The sequence below is a fragment of the Aquarana catesbeiana genome, linkage group LG04 (genome assembly GCF_042186555.1).
Source record: "Aquarana catesbeiana isolate 2022-GZ linkage group LG04, ASM4218655v1, whole genome shotgun sequence".
In the NCBI taxonomy this organism is placed as follows: Eukaryota; Metazoa; Chordata; class Amphibia; order Anura; family Ranidae; genus Aquarana; species Aquarana catesbeiana.
The window spans coordinates 286,443,133-286,463,254 of record NC_133327.1 but is presented as its reverse complement, the minus strand read 5'-3'; the positions used below and the strand labels follow the sequence as shown (position 1 = coordinate 286,463,254).

General features: G+C 42.4%; 1 protein-coding gene across 1 annotated transcript in view; it reads right to left on the bottom strand.

The window, feature by feature from the left end:
* MCPH1 (microcephalin 1) overlaps window positions 1-20,122 on the bottom strand; it is a 536,838-nt gene that overhangs the window by 316,191 nt on the left and 200,525 nt on the right. The window lies entirely within an intron of this gene.

Sequence of the window (20,122 nt, the reverse complement as noted above, 5' to 3'; positions counted from 1 at the left end):
ACTTAGTAAAAAATCGGGAAAAACCTCCAGTTATGAAAAATAAAAGCATTTCCCATCATTTAGGGGATTTAAGTTCTGCCTAAATCACTATATAAGGGTACAAATATATATTTAGATTAGCGACCTAGTAATTGCATACATTGTGTATACTGAAACATCAAGTCTAATATAAACACTTAAATTTACTTTTGTTATGATTTATTATGCAAGAATCGACCTCTAAGAGGGTCATATATTGCTCATTAACAAAGGCATAGCTAAAGGGGCTCTTGGTTTATTCAAACTAAGGGTAGGATTATGCATAATTGACCTGAATATATTGCTCCCATTCATGATTCAATGTAAAAGAAAAACTTTATTCTAAATTACTTACCTAAGAATGCTATTGCACTTCTGTGGAAAGAGTTTGTCTAAAGCCTCGTAAGCACGATCAGATCGTTGGCAGGGGTCTGTTGACAGACTGTTGTCCTAAAATCTTATTGTCAAAAATGTTCCTGCTGACAATTGTTGTCCAACTTTCTGCCAACAAATGTTGGATGACAGGCTAGTAAATTTTCGGCGGACAACGGTTGATCGTCAGATTTTCTGATGGTCAGTACACAAGTCCGTCACACAAAAGTTGAAAGTACAAACACGCATGCTCGGAATCAATGCTCACCAAACATGAAATTAGCAGAAGGGGCCCAAAGGATGGCGCACAAGAGCTGAAATTCCTCGTAGTACGTCACTACGTTCATATTTGTTGGACAATTGTGTACCGTTAGTATGCAAGACAAGATCCTGGCACACGCCCTTTTGACAAAAACGAGGTGCTCGGTTGGCCAACAATCGCATTGTGTGTACAAGGCTTAAGGGTTCTTTCACACCATACTGTATATAAAACCTCGCTGTGACACTTTGAAAATGTAAGTGCGTCGATGTGCATGTAACCTACATTGTCTTGCACATTGTATTACATTTTTATAAGCGTTCGCATGCATTTTCATGTCATACGTTGCGAAGTGATAGATCCCCAGAATAGTCAAAAATACCAACAATGGGATTTTTTACTTGATTATAAAATCCCTTTTTTTGAGTATATTAGACCTTGGCAAATATAGCAAAGCATGACTCAACCCTGCATAACCCCTCCCACTCCTAGCAGTGCTTCAGTTTTACCAGCAAGCAACATTGGGTAGCAGGTAGCAGCAAAGGGGAAGGACCAATGTCACTTGATATACTCTAAGGAATTTTACAGGCAAGTAAAAAATGTTGTTGTTTTCTTAATCGTACATCACAGTACACTTGCTGCAGTTAACAAAAAATAAATCTCTATAGCACAATAAAATGTGTCCCACGTTATGCAGGCAGTTGGATCCTGTAGAAGCCTCTGCTGTGCAGGGTGCTCGGTCCCCTTCCTGCTGCTGAACTTCCACAGATAATACCACTGAGTCTTCTGTGAAGCTGCAGTGAACAAGCTCCCAGCAGAGGCCTGCCCCTACTCCATTAGTAAAAGTTGTTTCATAGTGTATGCTGCATATAACACAATGTATATATGGAGAAGATCCTTATGAGCCACAGGGGTCTCTCCCCTATTCAGAGTTAATGTGATATGCAGGGTACACTATGAGGAGGGAGGGTCCCCACTGGGAGCATGTTCACTGCAGCTTCACAGAAGACTTGGAGATAATAACCTCTTCACGATCACCCTATAGCAGTTTTACTGCTACAGAGCGGCCGCTGTGCGCAGGATCACATATATGATCCCGCACTTCTGATTAGTGGGCGCAAATGCCCATCAGCCGATCAGCGGGTAGCGCGGACTCGATGTTTTTAAAGCAATCGTACCATAATCGGATCGTTAGTACAGAGCTTTCGAGATTCGATCACAACAATGTACAACTGTCTTTTTTAGTTTAATCAGTACAGTTGCCGTTCGAAAATACAATACAAATACACTACAACACATGACATCAATTCCGATTTTTTATTCTGTCATACAAGAATTTTTGCAACTTTACTAAACTCTTCATGTTCAATATGCAACTAGCATGCTAAAAAAAAAAAAAAAAAAAAAAAAAAAAAACCAGACGATCTGCTGTCTGATTTTCGGATCGTGTGCACGGGTCTTTATGCTGAGGCATTTCTTTTACTCCTACTGGCAACAGCACAGTCCTGAAACAGTGTAACAGTCAACTGAGCCCTTTGTTTCAAAAGTTGGGCCCACCCCAATTTAAAGTGGTTGTAAACCTCTGACATGAAATATGAACAAAGCATATCCCTCTATAGTGTGTACTTTCCTCACTCCAAAGAAGTGTATTTTCACTTTGCGGTCTATTTCCGGTGCGGAACGGTGTCCCTTTCCCTCCAGTCAGGGCTCAGAGACCCACCCTCTGCTTTTCAGAAGCTCAGAGATCCTGTGTAAATAATGGACTTTGAATAGCTGTAGAAGACAGACGGCTGCAGATAAAAATGCACAACTTCAACTCCCTATATTAGATATACACTCACCTGCCACTTTATAGACGACTTGCTGAAGTTCAAACCGAGCATCAAAATGGGGACTAAAGGGGATTTAAGTGACTTTGAATGTGGCATGGTTGTTGGTGCCAGACGGGCTGGTCTGAGTATTTCAAAAACTGCTGATCTACTAAGATTTTCACGCACAACCATCTCTAGGGTTTACAGAGAATGGTCTTAAAAAGAGAAAATATCCAGCAAGCGGCAGTTGTGTGGATGAAAATGTATTGCTGATATCAAAGAAGAATGGGCAGACTGGTTTGGCAAAAGTAACTCAAATAACCACTTGTTACAACCAAGGGCAGAAGACCACACCGGGTGCAACTGTCAGCTAAGAGGAAATTGAGGTTACAATTCGCAAAGGCTCACACAAATTGGACAATAGAAGATTGCAAAAATGTTGCCTGGTCTGAGGAGTCTCGATTTCAGCTGCGACATTCAGGTGGTAGGGTCAGAATTTGGCATCAACAATATGAAAGCATGGATCCATCCTGCCTTGTATCAACAGTTCAGGCTGGTGGTGGTGGTGTAATGTTGTGGGGAATATTTTCTTGGCACACTTTGGGCCCCTTAGTACCAATTGAGCATTGTTTAAATGCTACGACCTACCTGAGTATTGTTGCTGACCATGTCCATCCCTTTATGACTACAGTATACCCATCTTCTAATGGCTACTTCCAGCAGGATAATGCACCATGCCACAAAGCTCAAAACATCTCAAACTGGTTTCTTGAACATGACAATGAGGTCACTGTACTCCAATGGCCTCCACAGTCACCAGATCTCAATCCAGTAGGCTACATTTGGGATGTGGTGGAGCGGGAGATTCACATCATGGATGTGCAGCCAACAAATCTGCAGCAACTGCGTGATGCTATCATGTTAATATGGACCAAAATCTCTGGGGAATGTTTCCAACACCTTGTTGAATCTATGCTACTAAGAATTAAGGCAGCTCTGAAGGCAAAAGGGGGTCCAACCCAGTACTAGAAAAGTGTGTCTAATAAAGTAGCCAATGAGTGTATATTACTGTATATCATACAGTTTGCTTGTTAATACCCACCTAACAAATCTACAACTGGTGTTTAAACAACTATTTGATACCTATGTAATCCCATTTAACAATTACTCCTGCTTGAAAAACTGATATACAAATCACATTTTGTAATTTTTTTCTGTAATGTTCTTTTGATATCACCAAATAAAATTGTATTTAAAAAAAAAAAAAAAGTACAACTCATGTAGGAGGATTTGTTTGATCTCTGTGTATCACCTGAGGCCAGTCAATTCACTAGGTATATGTAAGGGTTTACAACCACTTTAAAATAACTATCACTAAAACAAATGTCAATAAACGTTTTGTTGCAAAGGTGGTAGTAAATACTCACCCCTCATGCTGCCTGTGTCTGCAATCTCAGTTGGCTAAGGAATCCTCAAAAATCATAACTTCTGAGTGTGTCAAATACCAATTCCCAGAAGTGTGTTGGATGTGAGGAGACTTAAAACATTGAAGTGCTACAGTAGAATGAGTATTTCAAATATAGGTGATGGTCCAGGCAAGTATAAACTGCATTGTTTTCAGATGAGCAAAGGAGGGAAGTAGAAATGACAGTTATAATACTGGTTTCAATGTTGAAGAATTGACCTCCTGCTCTCTGGTAGACACTTCCTTCTTGGATCAACTGCTTGGGACTACTGAAACTCCACCTCTCTTGTCACTTCTCCGATTACTGCCTCCGTGCTCCATCAACAAGGACATATAGAACGTTACCCAGCAGTGCCTACTTATCCCTCCACAACTTGCTGTAAGAATGCAGCTACTGAATGTGCTAGAAAGCTTTGTCATTTTACAGGTCAAGCTGTCCCCTGCTATTATCTCTCTCTCTAGCAGTGCTTTCCTCATGATAGCACCACCACTGATACCAGGCATACAATAATGTGCATGTCTCTGGCTGGTGGGCTCAAGGCAACCTGCCCTTAGGAATAAAGTGGAACTGCAGCAGCTCACCCAGTTATTCAAGGGTGACTCTGTTAAAAGCCTCATTTACGGATGCACTCTAAACAGCCCATGTGGTATAAAGCAAGCAAATCCGAAATGTCTGTAGACTGACAGAAGTGCAATGAATGGGTCATAATGCATTGTTTCCCATTACCAGTCTAATACATATGGTAGACAACGTTCTGCTGCGGCAGGCGCAACAGTCCGTTCAAGTGTAATGGACATTAGATACTGGCGCTGCCTACCTGGCATTTGTTTTAATGGTCAGGATTTCAACATGAGGAGGTTGTTGCCATTGGAGATGAAAACTTCTAGGGGCAGCGGTTGATCAGCTTAGGGAATTAGTTCAGTGGGCTAGGGAGGAAGGCTTGATGGAGTTAGAGAATTAGTAAACTTGCTATCTTTTTATCGTAATGCATTCTATTCAATAGGATAAAAAGCCTTCTGTGTGCAGCAGCCCTCCTCAGCCCCCTTAATACTTACCTGGGTAGTACTCTGTCCAGCAATGTCCACAAACAAGTGTCTTGGCCTTCCGAGACTCTAGCTCCTGATTGGCTGAGACACGACAGCAGCAGTACTGGCTCCCGCTGCTGTCAAAGTCAGTCAGCCAATCAGGATAGAGAGGGGGTGGGGCCGGAAAGCAGCACCATGTCTGATTGGACACAGGGAGCTGTGACTCGGCTTAGGTGCCCCCTGAGCAAGCTGCTTGCTATGGTGGCACTCGACAGGAGGGAGGGGACAGGAGTAACGAAGAGGGACTCGAGAAGAGAAGGATCTGGACTGCTCTGTGCAAATCCACTGCAATAGAGCAGGTAAGTATAACATGTTTGTCATTTATATTGAAAAAAAAAAATAGACTTTACAATCACTTTAAAAATCAAACTGAAGAGCCAAATTAAATAATTTGATTAGATCTTTCTATCGTTTATAAAACGCCACGAAAGACAATTATGAAGACAGATAAAGAATGATCTTTTAACTAATTACTGCCAGGCAAACAAAAGCTGCACATACTGTACATCATACTGTATGCTAGGGCTGCAACGATTATTTTCATAATCGATTAGTTGGCTGGTTGTTTTTTCATTTAATCGGTTAATAACCTTAAAAAAAAAGTGTAGTGTATAATTTAGTTAATATGTAAAGTTTAAAAAGAAGGCAATTTATTCTTAAATAAAAATAAGGAAAGGGTTTCCGCGCTCACGGACCTAGAGGCTTGCAGCCTCCCTTTGCACTTACCCCCGAAGGGGTGAGTTGAATAGTGGAAGGGATTGATTAGGGGTGGATGGCGCTACCTTATCTAGGTATCTTGACTTATAATTTAATGAACCTCAAAAGGAACCAGGTACTATATAATAATAATAAATGCACCCCTTTATCCCTCATTAGGTAGTGGATCTAGATGTCCCCTGTTACCTGAGTGGACTGTGCTAGCAAATCAGTCTCATACCTATATACAGGTGTACACCATGTGATTAATCAACACAAATTAATTAAGTGACAATTGATAAAAAAATCAATAGTGGCAACCAAACAAACCAAAAATAAAGTTAAAGTTAAATAAAATACCACGGTACGAACTTATATTAATCCCCAAATGTGTCCAAATGTGCTTATAAGCAAAAATGTGAATATGAATAGTCCCAACATTAGACATATAGTGCAGGATTGCTCATTAGATAATATAAAACTGATGGAAAAATAATAGAAATTAGTGAACAACTTAGTGGAAAAAAATTTTTTGATAAAAAAATATATAGTGTAAAAAGTGAAATAAAGTCCAATAGCAGGAAGTGAAAACGTCTGTAATCGGTGACTTTCGTGAAACCAGCTGATCAAATCCAGTGACTTGCGGTGCTCCCCCTCAAAGATCCCCACTCACCAGCTCCCTACACCCCTGCAGGGGTAGTAGGCATGTAATAGTAGGCAGCAATAAGATGTATATGGGTCATCAGGGTCCACCGCTCCAGCTGTAAGGTATCCTTCAGTGTATCCTCATAGAGAAGAAACAGGGCTCCATAGTGTGATACTTTTTAAAAAAAATGTTTTTATTTATCACAACAGTACAAAAATAAAAATAAACCAGGTGAATAAAAAGTTCAAAAACCAAGCCAAACAGTCACACAGCGTGTAAGCTGTTTCGTATGGAGAGTGCAGGCGGTCTAGAAACGTCAGCTGCGCGGCGTGCGCCTCAGCTGCGTTCCACACTCTCCTACTTCCGCGTGTGACGTCAGTGCGTAGCTCCGCCTTACGCGTTTCGTCATCGACGTTATCAAAGCCGCACTGACGTCACACGCGGAAGTAGGAGAGTGTGGAACGCAGCTGAGGCGCACGCCGCGCAGCTGACGGTTCTAGACGGCTTGCACTCTCCATACGAAACAGCTTACACGCTGTGTGACTGTTTGGCTTGGTTTTTGAACTTTTTATTCACCTGGTTTATTTTTATTTTTGTACTGTTGTGATAAATAAAAACATTTTTTAAAAAAAGTATCACACTATGGAGCCCTGTTTCTTCTCTATGAGGATACACTGAAGGATACCTTACAGCTGGAGCGGTGGACCCTGATGACCCATATACATCTTATTGCTGCCTACTATTACATGCCTACTACCCCTGCAGGGGTGTAGGGAGCTGGTGAGTGGGGATCTTTGAGGGGGAGCACCGCAAGTCACTGGATTTGATCAGCTGGTTTCACGAAAGTCACCGATTACAGACGTTTTCATTTCCTGCTATTGGACTTTATTTCACTTTTTACACTATATATTTTTTTATCAAAAAATTTTTTTCCACTAAGTTGTTCACTAATTTCTATTATTTTTCCATCAGTTTTATATTATCTAATGAGCAATCCTGCACTATATGTCTAATGTTGGGACTATTCATATTCACATTTTTGCTTATAAGCACATTTGGACACATTTGGGGATTAATATAAGTTTGTACCGTGGTATTTTATTTAACTTTAACTTTATTTTTGGTTTGTTTGGTTGCCACTATTGATTTTTTTATCAACTGTCACTTAATTAATTTGTGTTGATTAATCACATGGTGTACACCTGTATATAGGTATGAGACTGATTTGCTAGCACAGTCCACTCAGGTAACGGGGGACATCTAGATCCACTACCTAATGAGGGATAAAGGGGTGCATTTATTATTATTATATAGTACCTGGTTCCTTTTGAGGTCAATTTATTCTTAAATATCTCTATGCAGTGGTAAATATAAATAACTACATAGTTAGAGAGCAAAATCTCCAATCCACTCTGAGAACAACAGACAGAAGACTTATGCCCTGTACACACGATAGGATTTTCCAATGGAAAATGTGTGATAGGACCTCGTTGTCAGAAATTCCGACCTTGTGTGCGCTCAATCACACATTTTCCATAGGAATTTCCGATAGACAAAGTTTGAGAGCAGGCTATAAAATTTTCCAACAACAAAATCAATTGGTTAAATTCTGATCGTGTGTACACAAATCCGATGCACAAAGTGCCACGCATGCTCAGAATAAATTAAGAGACGAAAGCGATTGGCTACTGCCCCGTTTATAGTCCCGATGTACGTGTTTTACGTCACCGTGTTCAGACCGATCAGATTTTCCGACAACTTTGTGTGACCGTGTGTATGCAAGACAAGTTTGAGCCAACATCCGTCGGAAAAAATCCATGGATTTTGTCGTCGGAATGTCTGATCGTGTGTACAGGGCAATATACTGTATATACTATTAGAGGTTTAATCTGGTAAATATCATCAAACTCAGAGATCATTTTATAAAGACTGTTTTGCAGATTTTCAAACAGAACTGTAATATAATATATGCTGGCCATACAAAAACAATGTCTTCCTTAAAAAAAAAAAAAGTCATTTTAAGAACGTTCGTTCAATTTTCGAATCGTTAGTGGGGTCAAATCGATGTTAGTTTTCAACCACAGTGACGGTCTGCTTGGTCAAAGGAATTTTCAGACAGTGTATGTGGTTTTCGTTCAGAAATTACATTCATTTTAAAACAGAATGTTAAAAACAAGTGAAAATTTCAAACAAAGATTTTTCACATGAATATTCTCATCTGAAAATTGATCCATGTGGCCAACATAAGGCTTGGTACACACCTAATGCAGTTTGCTTTTGATCTATTTTTACACTGCTTTTTGCTGTGCGTTAATACAGTATAGAGTGCCCCAATAGCAAGGTAAAGAAAACTTCTGCCTTTAGAACCACTCACTTCCTGCCCAGGACTACATGTCCCATGAGGCATTGCTCCTCACACATTCACAAATTCTCAGGCACTTACTGACTTGTATGGATGATGTACTGAGCAGTATGTGTGCTGCACTGTATTTCCTGATATGTAAACAAATAATGCATTCTGTATGCAGGCCAACTAATCGGCTGGCCGATTAATCGATTATAAAAATAGTAACGATTAATTTCATAATCGATTAGTTGTGGATTAATCGATTCGTTGTTTCAGCCCTACTGTACGCTATATGTTTTTCACTTGCACAGATTTGTAAGAACATAAACCAAACGAACCAGAGTAATGAAATGTTACTTCAATAAACGAGCTGCAATATCTGCTCTTTCTTCCTCTCCATAACATAAGACTTGGCACGATTCTAGTGTTCACTCTTGTTAATATCCACAAAGACATATGCCAAAACAGACCTACAAAGCAGGAGTCTCCAGAGATACTGGAGATAAGGTGGCTAAAGGTAGGGGTGAGTTTTGTTCTCCAGTGAAAGTATTTCTTCTGAGTTCTGCCTCATTTCTTTTGCCTTCAACACTAACTTTCTTGGGCGTCCAGAAGGTCAGAATTTTAGAATTTGGAACCATAAAAACTGTTTAATGTTTACTTATGCCTTCAAGTGTGTGAAAATGATCCCCTACGATTACCACACAGTAACTAGACCTTGAGTCAATAAATTAAATGTTAAGGTACACAATACAATACGGCTACAATCAAATCAAGTAAGGTACACAATACAAATTTAAAAGCTTTTTAGACACCCCTTCTGGTAATATTATCAGCCTTAAAGTCTGACACTAATGACGAGTTTGTCTATGCAGTCTTTTAATTAAAAAGCAAAAAAAAAAGTGCATTTTAAAAATATTTAATATAGCATAATACCGAGGGATAGTTAAGAAAAGGTCTTTGGCCACTTCAGGAAGGGGAAAGACGCAGCTGTCCGTTTTCTGTTTATTTAACCCCTTATTAACCCTTAGTTTGTATCTTTCTCTCCCCCCCCTTCTTTTGGCAGTTTGTATGTTAGCCCTAGTAAAAACATGTGAGCAGTGTGATTGAAAAAACTACACAGTCTTAACCACTTCAATACCTGGCCATAGTCAAATGACGTCCACAGATGGGATCTCCCATCCTGGGTGGACGTCATGTAACGGCCTCGGCTTTCCGCCGCTACTGCGGGCCCCCGGGGGCTCGCAGAGCGACGATCGGGGTACCATTGTGTCCCTCAGGACACAGCCGTTCCCCGATGGGGGTATTGAAGCGGCGGCGGTAATGGCAATGCAGAGCGGCATTGGGAAGCGGCGTGTATCGTCAGTAACGGCACGCAGAGCTGTGATCAGGGCTGAGGCTTTTCCCCTGGATACAGCTCAGCCCCAATCACTGTAGCCAATGACATGGCTCTTCACCACATGACCGGCTGTGTCCAATCACAGCCGGTAACAGTCAGTAACGTAAACAGAAACACTGTGTGTATAACTGCTGTTGCTGGGCTCTTCTCCAAACACACCGATCCAGTGTGAGGAGAAGAGATCAGCTAACAGTGAGTTACCTATTATACATGTACTACTGTGCCCAGATTTCCCCCCCTAAATAAAGAGTACCTGTCATCTAGAGTACCTGTCCATCAGGAGTACCTGTCCATCAGGAGTACCCGCCACCTCACCACCTGCCACCAGAGTACCCGCCACCTCACCACCTGCCACCAGAGTACCCGCCACCTCACCACCTGCCACCAGAGTACCCGCCACCTCACCACCTGCCACCAGAGTACCCGCCACCTCATCACCTGCCACCAGAGTACCCGCCACCTCATCACCTGCCACCAGAGTACCCGCCACCTCATCACCTGCCACCAGAGTACCCCCCACCTCATCACCTGCCACAAGAGTACCAGCCACCTCATCACCCGCCACCTCATCACCTGCCACCAGAGTACCTGCCACCAGAGTACCCGCCACCTCATCACCTGCCACCAGAGTACCTGCCACCTCACCACCGGCCACCAGAGTACCCACCACCTCATCACCTGCCACCAGAGTACCCACCACCTCATCACCTGCCACCAGAGTACCTGCCACCTCACCACAGTACATACAGCCAGTCAGCCACTATGTCCAGAAAGGTGTACACCCCAGAAGAGGCATACCAAATACTGAGTCTGACCGATGAGAGCAACGGGGAGCTCTCACCGCTCAGTTCAGATTCTGGTTCGGAATATGAGCCCCCCGAAGGCAGCACATCAGGATCCGAATCAGAGGAGGAAGCAGTCCGTCCAAAAAGATGACGGTCTGAACACCAGGCAGCTACCAGCAGTGGTAGACCCCAGGAGGAGGGGCCCAGTACAAGCGCTGCTAGACCCCAGGAGGAAAGGCCCAGCACAAGTGCACGCCAAAGAAGTAGGGCCCAAACCCATCTTCCACATTCCTTGGCAAACCCATTGTGGCTGCCTTCTACCACAGGGTCAGCCACGATCCCCCCTTTTACAGCACAGCCGGGTGTGCAGGTCAACACTGCAGGTTTTTCACAAATGGAATTTTTAAATTTATTTTTCCCTAACGAATTGATTCAAGGCATCGTGGACCAAACGAATATCTTTGCCCAACAATTCATTACAACCAACCCCAGCTCCATCTATGTCCGCCCTTTTGAATGGAGACCCCCAACGGTAGTGGAGCTAAAATTGTTTTTAGGCCTAACCCTCAACATGGGGCTTACAAAAAAAAAAAAATGAAATTCATAAGTATTGGTCGACCAAACCCATCCACCATATGCCAGTTTTTTCATCAGCCATGTCCAGGTCCCAATATGAAATCATAATGCGCTTCTTGCATTTTAGTGACAACTCACAGTGCCCCCCCGAAATCACCCAAACTTTGACAAACTATATAAAGTTTGCCCCCTAATTAATTTTTTTTCCCAGAAGTTTGCCGAAGTTTATGTCCCTGACAAAAATATATCTGTGGACGAATCCCTGGTGCATTTCACAGGCCGGCTGGGAATCAAGCAATATATCCCCAGTAAGAGGGCGAGGTACGGCTTGAAGCTTAACAAGCTTTGTGAAAGCGCCACCGGTTATGTGTACTCATTCCGCGTGTACGAAGGCAAAGATTCCCAGCTCCAGCCCCCTGAGTGTCCCTCGTACATGGGAATAAGTGGGAAAATTGTTTGGGAGTTGGCATTCCCACTCCTTCAAAAGGGGTACCATATTTATATGGACAATTATTATACTAGTTTGCCCCTTCTCCGCCACATATATCTCAAACAAACTTTGGCCTGTGGTACAACAAGAAAAAACCAAAAGGGCTTCCCACAGCGTCTTGTCACCACAAACATTCAAAGAGGGGAATCGACAAGCTTGAGGAACGAAGAAGTATTGGCTGTGAAGTGGAGGGATAGAAAAGATGTGTACATCATGTCCACCATCCACGATGACACCTCGGTGGAACTTCACAGAAGACGCGGTACCGTTCGCAAGCCTACCTGTATCGCTGAGTACAATACATGGGGGGGGGGGGGGGGGGGTGGATTTAAACGATCAGTTGTTGCAGCCCTATCTTTCAACAAGAAAATCACTATTCTGGTACAAAAAAGTCGCAATTTACTTTTTTAATTTGGCCCTTTTAAATTCTTTCATAATCTACCAAAAATCAACAGAAACACCCACCACCTTCATAAAGTTTATTGAAGACATTGTTACTGCCCTGATTTATCAGCAAGTATCCCCCCCAGAAAGCATTCGCTCCGATTCTGTCAGCAGACTACATGAGCACCATTTCCCGGACCATATTCCACCAACAGGATCCGAAACAAAAATAAAAGTGTAGCGCTATATATATTAATCAAAAGGTCATACGTGCATACAAACAATGCATAGAACCTTATCACACCTTGTATGACCAAAGGTATGGGGTGCATAATAGAGTGACACTGTGTAATTCAAAGCAATTGTTGAAATGAAATATAAATCTTAATTGCCAATTATAAATAATAAATTATATCTGGAAAACCGTAAAGGTTCGGCAGATCAACCACTTAAGTCCATATGAAGAAAAAAAGTCCAAAATATAAATTGGTAATAAATTGTGAAAGAAAAAACCACCACCAAAAGTCTATGGGGGTTGTACGTTAGAAATGATGGAAATATAACTCCCAAGTTCACACGTAGATGTCAGATTACCTGCCAGATTTGATGAATTTCATCTACGTGTGAACTTGGGAGTTATATTTCCATCATTTCTAACGTACAACCCCCATAGACTTTTGGTGGTGGTTTTTTCTTTCACAATTTATTACCAATTTATATTTTGGACTTTTTTTCTTCATATGGACTTAAGTGGTTGATCTGCCGAACCTTTACGGTTTTCCAGATATAATTTATTATTTATAATTGGCAATTAAGATTTATATTTCATTTCAACAATTGCTTTGAATTACACAGTGTCACTCTATTATGCACCCCATACCTTTGGTCATACAAGGTGTGATAAGGTTCTATGCATTGTTTGTATGCACGTATGACCTTTTGATTAATATATATAGCGCTACAATTTTATTTTTGTTTCGGATCCTGTTGGTGGAATATGGTCCGGGAAATGGCGCTCATGTAGTCTGCTGACAGAATCGGAGCGAATGCTTTTTTCGGGGGGGGATACTTGCTGATAAATCAGGGCAGTGACAATGTCTTCAATAAACTTTATGAAGGTACCTTTGGTCATACAAGGTGTGATAAGGTTCTATTCATTGTTTGTATGCACGTATGACCTTTTGATTAATATATATAGCGCTACAATTTTATTTTTGTTTTGAACCCTAAACCTGAGTCTATAGGTGTGTAAGCTGCTATTTGGTATTTTTTGATTTTGATTTCAGACTTACCTCCCTATTGATTTCACCAACAGGATCCGGAAGACGAGGGCGTTTCCATTGTCCTGGTGCTCCAGGGCCTTCAAAATTGTAATAGGTGGTTGAGAAATGAGATGTGTAATTTATGCATGTAGAATGCCTGACGGTGCTACTTCAATGTTGGGCCTCTGTATGTGGCTAGGCTGTGTAAAAGTCTCACACATTTGGTATCGCCATACTCAGGAGTAGCAAAATGTATTTTGGGGTGTCATTTTTGCTATGTACATGCTATGTGTTGGAAATATCTTATGAATGGACAACTTTGTATTAAAAAAATGCGTTTTCATTGTTTTCCCACATATTCCAAAAACTACTGTAAAAAAATGAACCGTTCAAAAGACTCATTATGCCTCATAGATTATACATTGGGGTGTTAGCTTTCCAAAATGGGGTCATTTTGTGGGCATTTCCATTGACCTGGTGCTCCAGGGCCTTCAAAAGTGTGATAGGTTGTCATCAAATGAGATGTGCAATTTATGCTCGTAAAACGCCTGACGGAGCTAGTTGGATGTTAGACCTCTGTATGTGGCCAGGCTGTGTAAAAGTCTCACACATGTGGTATCACTATACTCAGGAGGAGTAGCAGAATGTATTTTGGGGTGTCATTGCAAGTATGTATGTGCTGTGTGAGAGAAATAACTTGTTATTATGACAATTTTGTGCAAAAAAAAAAAAAAAAAAATTCCAAGAATTGTGGGAAAAAAATTACAACTTCAAAAAACTCACCATGCCTCTTACTAAATACCTTGGAATGTCTGCTTTCCAAAAAGGGGTAATTTGGGGGGTATTTGTACTTTCCTGGCTTGTTAGGGCCTCAAGAAATGAGATAGGCCTTCAGTACATCAGGTGTGATCAGATGTGATCATTTTTCAATGATTTGCACCATAGCTTGTAGACTCTGACCAAATAATATACACTAATTTGGGTTGTTTTTACTAAAGATATGTAGCAGTATACATTTTGGCCCAAATTTATGAAGAAAAATTACTTATTTGCAAAATTTTACAATAGAAACTAAAAAAAAGTGTTTTTTTTTTTTTCAAAAATGTCTCTTTTTTCGCTTATATTGCAAAAAATAAAAAAACCAGCAGTGATTAAATACCACCAAAAGAAAGCTATGTGTGTGAGAAAAAAATGATAAAAATTTGGTTTGGGTACAGTGTAGCATGACTGAGTAATTGTCATTCAAAGTGTGAGCACTGAAAGCTAAAAATTGGTCTGGGAAGGAAGGGTGTATAAAAGCCCTGTATTGAAGTGGTTAAAAGTAACACATCAATGAACGCCCCCTAAATTAAATGATATGCCTAAAAAATGGTAATACAGTGAAAACCTGCCAAACATATTATAAAAAGCTGGTAACCTTGTTTTGAAAATGCTAGTTGCCTGGCTACCATGCTGATGCTCTGGATTTGATGCTTTTTAAAAGGCTGGCTCAAGCATAAAGATAAGGCATTTAGAGTTATTATAGTTCAGGATTTACATAGGGCCAACAGTTTGCGCAGCACTTAACAAACTAAAGGCAGACATTACAGTTACATTACAATTTGGTACAAGAGGAATCAGAGGGCCCTGCTCATTAGAGCTTACAATCTAAAAGGGAGGGTCAACTGATACAAAAGGTAATAGCTGTGGGGGATGAGCAGATGGAGAAAGTAAAACAGTGCGTTAGATGCAGGATAGGCTTCTTTAAAGATCAGGGATCGCCTAAAGATGGATAGATTAGGGGACAGTCGGACAGATTGGGGTAGGGAGTTCCACAGGATGGGAGAAGCTCTGGAGAAATCCTGGAGGCGAGCATGGGAGGAGGTGACAAGGAAGCTACAGAGGTCTTGGGAGGACCGAAGAGAGCGGCTTGGTTGGTATTTTGGGACTAGTTTAGTGATGTAGCTGGGGGCAGAGTTATGGATGACTTTGTAAATTATTGTTAGTACTATGAATTTTATTCATTGGGTAAGTGGAAGCCAGTGGAGGGATTGGCAGAGAGGGGTGGAGGACACAGAACAGTTGGTAAGGTGGATGAGTCTCGCAGCGGCATTCATTATGGACCCAAGGGGGGGATAGTGTATGTTAGAGGTAATCCAATGAGGAGTGAGTTGAAGTAGTCAAAGCGAGAGATAACCAGGGAGTGAATTAGAAGCTTGGTGGTGTCATTAGTTAATTAGGCGGCATGATTTGGACAGGGATTGGCTGTGGGCCTGAAAGGACTGTTCAGAGTCCAAGGCTACCCCTAGCACCCTGGCATGTGGGGAAAGACTGATATATGTGCCGTTGATCTTGACAGAGAATTCTCCTATTTTAAATCTTTCGCTGTAGTGGCTCCATACGTTTTATTTTTTTAGATTTTTTACCTGGTGATCTGGCCAGTAACACACCTCCTGTATTAGAGTGTGCCCACTCTGGATGAAGGAGCTGGAATGTACTAGCAGATTTAAAGTGACTGTAAAGGTTTTTTTTTTTGTTTTTTTTTTAAACAACAAACATGTAATAATTACCTGCGCTGTCCAATAGTTTTGCACAGAGCAGCCCCAATCCTCTTCTTCCCAGGTCAACCGCCAGTGCTACTCCTTTTTGGAAAGTGCTCACCATAGAAAGCTGCTTTCTATGGGGGCACTCGTGCAGGCTTGATCCCGAGCCCCTGTCAATGGAAAGCAGCTCTCCCGTGAGGGCACTCGAGAAGAGGAGGTGCCAGGAGCGCTGCTGGGGGACCTCAGAAGAGGAGGATCGGGGCCAGCTCTGTGCAAAACCCTTGCACAGAGTAGGTAAGTATGACATGTTTATTTGTTTTTTGTTTTTTAAAAGAACCTTTACAATCACTAAGTACGCAAGATGTTATCGAAATCTATTTGTGAGAACTGGGATTCTATAAAGTATAAACATATTTGGGTCCATATTTAATATGTAAAAAGGTGCTAAATGTGGTCATTTAAGTAGAAAATCACATTTTTGTTTCAGTGGTCAAACACAAGTCCAGTATCTGTTATACGTTCTAGCATATTGTTTCTGCTTGCAACCTGTATCAAATAAAGGCTACAGACATTCTTGCAAGTGGTAGATCACTAGGCGATCATTTAACTAGCAATAATTTTTCACACATAACATTCACATATTCAGTTACCATTTATGGAACAAGTACAAAGGTTGTGAATGTTGCTTGACTGTTTATCTACAAAAGTAAAACTCATTCCAATGGGAAGGCCAAGAGCATGCAAATTGTAGAAAAAGCTGTAAAAAGTGAAGCACTCCATATAGAAGAAGCACTGACAAATGTATGAGGGAAGTAAAGGCAGGTGGTTTCTTTTATGCATTTTATTTTGCATTTAATGCAGTAAAGTAAAAAAACCTGCATGCAGCTCCCCCCCCCGCAGCCCTCCTAAATACATACCTTAGTCCAATCTCGATGAAGCGATGTGCATGAGAGCCGAGTATCTCCAGGGTCTCTCGCTTCTGATTGTCTTCTGCTGCTGTCAATCAGAGCCAGTGACAAGGGAGCAGGTGGGCTGGCCAAGCTTCTTTCTTATGGACACTCAGAGCAGGGCTAGGGAGCGAGCACTCACGAGTGCCCCTATAGCAAGTGGCTTGCTATGGGGGTACTTGGTGGGGGGGGGTGGAGCATCAGGGGACCCCAGAAGGAGGAGGATCAGGGCTGCTACATAACTTATTCAGAAATTATTATTAAGAAAAATAAAGAGAAATAAAAAGGTTTTACAAACACTTTAACCCCTTCCCGACCAGCCGCCGCAGTTATACTGCGGCAGGATGGCTCCCATGCGCGACAACGTAGTCGCACGTCGGCTCCTTAAGGCCCTGTAGCAGACACACCTGCAGCGATGACTGCCGGGCACCCGTAAACACACACAAATCCCAGTTCTGTCAGGGGAGAGGAGTAGGAACAGCGATCTCTCTCCTCCTCTAGTCGGCCACACCCCCCCCCCCACAGTTAGAACACATTTAGGGAACACATTTAACCCCTTGATCGCCCCCTAGTGTTAACCCCTTCCCTGCCAGTGACACTTATACAGTAATCAGTGGCTATTTTTAGCTCTGAACACTGTATAAATGTCACTGGTCCCAAAAAAGTGTCAAAAGTGTCCGATGTGTCCGTCGCAATGTTGCAGTCCCGATAAAAATAGCAGATCACCACCATTACTAGATATTTATTATAGCAAAAAGTACAAAAATAGTGTTTTTTTTCAAAATTGTCGCTCTTTTTTTGTTTATAGCGCAAAAAAAAAAACCCACAGAGGTGCTCAAATACCACCACAAGCAAGCTCGATTTGAGGGGGAAAAAAAAAGGACATAAATTTTATTTGGGTACAAAGCCGCACGACCGCGCAATTGTCAGTTAAAGCGGCGCAGTGCCATATCGCAAAAAATGGCCTGGTCAGGAAGGGGGTAAACTCTTAAGGGGCTGAAGTGGTTAAAGATTAAAATCCAGAAGAAGAAAAGGTTGTCTAAATACAGAAGTCATGGGTATACTTTCTTGAATTATGGTGTGCTTTGTGCATTTCTTCCAGATCTGTGTAATAATCCAGCGTGAAGCTTTACCTCTCCAGAGGGACCATCCTCCAGATGGACCTTCTGTGTTGGATATGGGTGGTGCGGAGAAGCAGCCTGGGAGGGGTTAATGAAACAGGGCAAGTACTTCCCTTTTAGGCCTGCTTATTAGGCACCTGGTCAGAGAGGATGAGGGGAATTGCTGTTTAGCTATCAATGCTGATAGGAGCTTGAAGCTGGAAGGACCCCTTTTGACTCTGACTTGAACCTGCTGGATGAGCTTGCCTGAATTTGGACTGTACTATGTTATATGCTGTGGCTGGGATGCTGAGCATTGTTTAACCACTTCAGTACAGGGCACTTATAAACCTTCCTGCCCAGACCAATTTTCAGCACTGTCGCACTTTGAATGACAATGGCGCAGTCATGCTACACTGTACCCAAACTAAATTTTTTTCATTTTGTTCCCACAAATAGAGCTTTCTTTTGGTGGTATTTGATCACCTCTGGGATTTTTATTTTCTGCTAAACAAACCAAAAATTTTGAAAAAAAAACCAAACTTTTTTTTGGTTTCTGTTACAAAACTTTGTAAATAAGTTTTCTACTTCACTGATGGGGCTGCACTGACGGCACTGATAAGGCGGCACTGATAGGCACCGATGAGGTGGCACTGTGGGCACTAATATGCAGCACTGATGGGTACACATAGGCAGCACTGAAAGGCAGCACTGATCGGTGGCATGGATGGGCACCGATAGTTGGCACTGATGTACACTAATGAATGGTACTGATGGGCATCACTGATTGGCAGGCATCCATTGTTGGCACGGATTGGCAGGCATCGTGGGCACTGATTGGCATCCATTGTGGGCATTATCCCTGGTGGCCTAGGGTGGCGTACCTGGTGGTGACTAGTGGAGGACATCCCTGGTGGTCCTGGTGGCTTCCCTGGTGGTCCAGTGTGGGCATCCTTGGGGGGACTGGAGCTTATAATCAATCAGCACAGACCCCCACCTGTCAGAGGAGCAGCCGATCGGCTCTCCTCTACTTGCGTCTGACAGACACGAGTGAGAAAAAGCCAATCAATGGCTCTTCCTGTTATCACTGTTTTCAGCTGTGATTGGACATGGCTGATCACATTGTAAAGAGTCTCTATCAGAGACACTTTACCTAGATCGGTGTTGCAGTGTGTCAGACTGACACACCGCAACAACGATCGTCGTGATTCGCGCCCCCGGGGGCTTGCAGTGACTTGATATCCTGGCGACATCATATGACGTCCAATCAGGATATCGCAATCACTTTGCCACCGTTATTTTGCTATATGGCGGGCAGCAAGTGATTAAAATGGACCACACTGAGGACTGTTTGTCTGAGTTTGAAAACATGACATAGTGCAACCGCTCCTCACAGAGGAGTACCAGGACATGCACCGCCTAATGTGACCGGATAGAAATAACTATGGTAGGTTTACAGCAGTAATCCGGTCTAGAGATGCTGTGGATTCAGAGTAGGAAGGGGGCATAGACCTGGGAGCGTGCATTGGAAAAGGGATGCCAGCCCCGGGCCTGGAAAAGGGGGAGGGGGATATGTGGAGAGTCATCCTGGGAAGGGATAATGAAACAGGGCAAGTACTGTATTTATTGGCGTATAACACTAACTTTTTCACCATGAAAATCGGCTGCAAATAGTGTGTGTGTTATACGCCAATACTTCAATTTTAGCTGCCTTGTAGGGGACATGGAGGGGGGCAGGACGAGCGCCGGCAGATTACATACAGTGAGAATCTCCTGTTTACTTGGCGGCCTCTGTAATGGGAAGTCCCATCTCTTGGGTCGCCATTGGACCACTGTTCTGTCTATCATAGGAGATTCACACTGTATGTAATCTGTCGGCGCACCTCCCGCCCCCCTCCCTGTCCCCTCTAGGCTGCAGATAGGCATCGATCAGGCTGCATTGATGGCAATGGTGATGCTG